This window comes from Crocuta crocuta, unplaced genomic scaffold, assembly GCF_008692635.1.
Source record: "Crocuta crocuta isolate KB4526 unplaced genomic scaffold, BGI_CrCroc_1.0 scaffold205, whole genome shotgun sequence".
Classification (NCBI taxonomy): domain Eukaryota; kingdom Metazoa; phylum Chordata; class Mammalia; order Carnivora; family Hyaenidae; genus Crocuta; species Crocuta crocuta.
The window spans coordinates 3139028-3143909 of NW_027530644.1; positions in this window are offsets into that span (position 1 = coordinate 3139028).

The following is a 4882-nucleotide window of genomic DNA, read 5'->3' on the forward strand; positions in this document are numbered from 1 at the left end:
CAGCCTTGCAATTTTTTAGGAGATCTTAATATCCGCTTTTACCTTGAGTCTACTTAAACCCAAGGGAACTTGATTCATTGGAACCTGCCAACTTAAAGGTTGAAAAACATTGCAAGAATAGACTTAGGGGGAAAAAAAAAACAGTTCTCTAAAACTATTCAGAGAATAGACTAGATCAAAAAGAAGCTCCTCAAGACCATGAAATTCTCCTTCAGGATTATGATTTATTAACCATTTTTCACTGGTGAATATACAGTCTTCTAATGTGATATCTCACTTGAAATGCCAAGGCTCCCTTTCAGGAAATAGCACACAACACAGGTACATGCACTTATTTATAAAATTGTTTGTACTTTCTAGTGAGTGGTCACCTGGAACCCAAGGAACTTTCAAATTGTTTTCTAAGAACCATTATTGAACATGTTCTGCACCAGGCTCTGAGATTCTTAATCTTGGCTTCATGGATTCTATAAGTGGCTGTAAATGAATTTTAGTGTATTGATGAACAGATTAAATTTTTTATGCAAAATGGAGAGTATGGATGTAAGATGAGCATATTTCTGGGAATATGGCCATAACTATCTATTTAGGAGATAGAAGTCACACCAGCTATTTTATTAGAATTTAATACAAACAATTGCTAACTAAGTGTAAAATTTTTAACAACGTAATTGAAAAGGCAAAAAGAGAATTCTAAATTATCAGAGAGGTAACAATTACAGGAAGCTGTTGGGATTCCTAGAGTTGGGGAAAAAGAAGACAGGGGCTGGAGGAGCCCCTGTTCATGCGGTGCCGGGATCCAGTCTTCTTAGGAGGAACACCGGGCAGCTGGTGTGGGCTCTCAAAAGGGGCACAAAGAGGCTGGTTCTGAGAGTGTTGGAATTTCTTCTCTAGACCCAACTGCGACTTCCTTAACAAACTGCCCCTGCTGGGGTGAGAAAGCATTGCTTGGTGTGCTGCTCCCAGGAACCTCAAGCTGACAGAAAGCCAACAAAAGATCCTTCTTCCTCCATACGGTTTGCAGTCTCTCCGAAGTGCCCCATTGGTGGACTCTAACAGGCATCAGCTGGCAAAGGAGAAACTTGGTTTGTAGCATTGCAAAGCTGAGTGGATTTAAAGCTCAGAGATGATAATCTCATTGCTGGACCAGTGGCCCATAGATTTTATGAAATTCTTAGAGGGGACTGGAACTCCAAAGGTTAAAATAACTGTTCTTTATTTCTTAATACTTGGGGAAGAAAATTATTATATATATGAAAGTGTAGCTTCCCAGGTAAAGATAAATGAGAACTGAACATTCCAAAGTACAGTAAAACCTTGGCTTGTGAGCATAATTCATTCTGGAAACGTGCTTGTAATCCAAAGCACTTGTATATCAAAGCAAATTTGCCCATAAGAAATAATGGCAACTCAGATGATTCACTCCACAGCCCAAAAGTATTCATATAAAAATGATTACAATATTTCAATATAATACAAAATAATAAATAAAATACAAAATATAAAGAAAAAAACAAATTAACCTGCACTTACCTTTGAAAACCTTCATGGCTGATGTGAGGAAGACAAAAGAGGAGGGTTATAGTATAGGATGACTTTCAGTATCACTAACGGAATCACTGCTGTCTATTGACTCAATAGAATCTTTCTCTTTTCGTGCAACTTTAACAAGGAACCTATCCAATGACACTTGATTTTGCCTCCTTTTGAGGATTTCATGGTAATATGACATTATAGTGTCATTAAACACATTCCTGGCATGCACAGCTACAGCCTTATTTGGGTGGTACTTTTCTACAAAATTTTGCTCTTTTGCCCACATTTTAAACATCTCCCTAATCTCATTTGAAGTGCAGGATTCCTCTACCTTTTTCTCCTCCTCTTCTGCAGACAAGATCTCCTCCATAACCTCTTGCTGTTGCTCATGATACTGAGCTATCATTTTGTGAGTGGTCAATTCCTGGCCATGTTCCTCCACCAGCTCTTGAATATCATCCTCATTCACCTCTATTCCTGTGATTTCCCCCAAGGACACAATTTCATTCACAACTGAAGGCTCCTGTTTATGAGCAAGCCCCTCTAAGTCAAGTACAAGAATGCAGTCAGGCCAAGTTTTCTCCAAGCATAATGAGGGTTCTCTTGGTGACCCCATTCTAGGCTTTATCGATGATCTTGAGGCAGTTACCAATGTGAACATGATTTTTTTCAAATCTCTTGGAGGGTAAGATTTGTTTCTTCAGTTACCTTGAAGCATTGCTGAAATAGTGCTTTTGTATAAAGCTTTTTAAAATTCAAAATGACATGCTGATCCATGGGCTGGAAGATTGGAGTGGTGCTGGGAGGAAGGAACTTGACCTTTGTTTGTTTTTAAAGTTTGTTTATTTATTTGGAGAGAAAGAATGAGAGAGGGAGAGAGTACAAGTGGGGTAGAGATGAGAGAGGGGCAGAGAGAGAATCCCAAGCAGGCTCTGAACTGACAACACAGAACCTGATGTGGGGCTCGAACTCACAAACTGTGAGATCATGACCTGAGCTGAAACCAAGAGTCAGACACTTAACTGACTGAACCACCCAGGTGCCCTGGAACTTGACCTTAATGAACTCAAATTCCTACAGTAAGTCATCCGCAAAGCCTGGAGGATGAGCAGGAGGAGCATTATCCAGAATCAGATTCTTTTCTAAAAGGTATTTCTTCCCTGTAGGATGGTGGACCTCGTTGATCCACTCAACAAACAAAATATGAGTGGACCTCCACATAACGTTTAATTGGCTCGTCTGCACCTTGCATCTTGAAAGCTTGTGGATTCTCAGAATGATACATGAGCAGGGGCTTGACTTTGAAATCCCCACTTCCATTAGCACAAAACAAGAGGGTGAGATGGTCTTTCATGGGCTTGTGACTGGGCATTACATTCTCTTCTTCTGTGATGTAGATCCTCTTTGGCATCTTTTTCCAAAAAAGACCAGTCTCATTGCCGTTACCTTGCTCCAGCAGGTAACACTATGAAATCATGAGCTTCTGGAACTTCGTAGTAGCGAACACTTCCAATGCCCTGGCATTCGAACTCACAACCTCTCCACACCTCACAACACTATGGATACCATTTCTCTTAAAGTTATCAAACCATTCCCTGCTTACCCTGAAGCCTTATTTGTTTTCTGTTGATGTACCTGGAAGTTTACTTACGAAGTTGGTGTACAAGGCCTTTGCCTTCTTGCAGAAAAAGCTCTCAGTCATAGTATCGTCTGCTAGTTGCTTCTTGTTTATCTAAACCAGAAGCAATTTTCTACATCTTCCAGAACATGTGGCCATTGCTTTGATATTTTTGTGACTCCTTTTGCTGCATCTAACCCCCTTATTTCTTCTTTCTTCTTCAATATTGTGCAAATGGTCAACATAGACGTCTTATAAAATCTTGTAATTTTGGCTACTCACATAACTCATTCATATTTCCGGATGATTTCCTTCTTAACTTCCACCATAATCATCTTCTTGCTGCCTTTCTTTTCAACCTTTTTCTGCATGGGGACCTTTGTATACACTTGCACAGATGTTTACTACAGTACAGTATTAATAAACTTTTGTCATAACTGGCAATAAGACAACAAAGGAAAGGGTTTATATCTGCAGGCAGTCTGACCTACAATGAAATAAAACATTCCTAACTCTTGTATAGAAAAGGAAAGGGCTGCCCATAGGTGCTTTGAAGTGACAAAAAATACACTAGTCCCAATTGTGGGTACCTTCCAAAGTTGTGAAAAATCATTGATTTCTACCAAACACTGTGGCTTGAGACTGAGTATCTGAGTGTAGGAGACGATCACTCATAATCCCACAGTGAATGAGAGAAATTATAAAGAGAGAGAGAGAGAGGAGAGAACTATCAGCTTAGTTGTAATAATGTGACATTCAGCGTCATGTACTACTGGTATTGCCAGCATGGGCTTGTTTATCAAGTTAACATTTACTAGAAATGTTTGCTCATCTTGCAGAGCACTTGCAGAACAAGTTATTTGCAATCCAAGGTTTTACTGTATTTCATTTTCTGGGTTCTAGAATCACATACTGCAGACAAATCTTGAATCTATCATGAATGCTCTGGAACTAAACTTCTGAAATTGGTGAGATCCCATTTCTTTTCCTTTCATGTTTTGCATCTTCTCTTTGTCTGGAAAGTTATTTCATTTCTTGGGACAGTGTAGTGCACATGATCTGTGGTGGTCTCTGGCACTAGGACCCCCCAGATGTGTGCCTGTGCTGCATCTATGACCCCCTGGCCATGATTAATGCAGAGGTTGGAGACATCGGAAGAGCTAAGCTACTCAGTGCAGCCCACCCCAACCAGTTAAATAAGTGGTCCAGGTTTGGCAAGAGGGTATCTCTCTCAGGTGGAGAAGCTGAGAGACATTAGCTGGAAGCTGCATAGCAATCCTGTTTCTCATGGTGAGGAGGAAGCCCCTTTGAAGAAAGAGGGAGTTGAGCCAAATCAGTGAGTAAAGCAGAGAGGAATGGCAGAGTCCTAGAGCTTTCCAGTCCTGGTGCCAATATCCCTGAAACAGCTGCACCAATGCTTGTGATCACATTTTGATTACATGAATCAAACTTACTTTCCTTTTTCCTCTAAAGCTTGTTCAGATTGGTTTTCTATCACTAGTACCCAGTGGAGGACTGCAGAAAGAGGCTCTGCTTTGCTGCTTTTGTGTATACCATTTAGACAATTAATCTCTTGGGGACTCTGTTGTCATAGTGGTAAGTGGGTAGTGGAATTTACCTCCAAGTTTATTAGAGGAGTAAATGAGAAAAATGTATATAAAGCATTTAGCATGGTGCCTATCATAAAGTGCACATTAGAAACAATTGTGGACTCAGTATTGTATCATC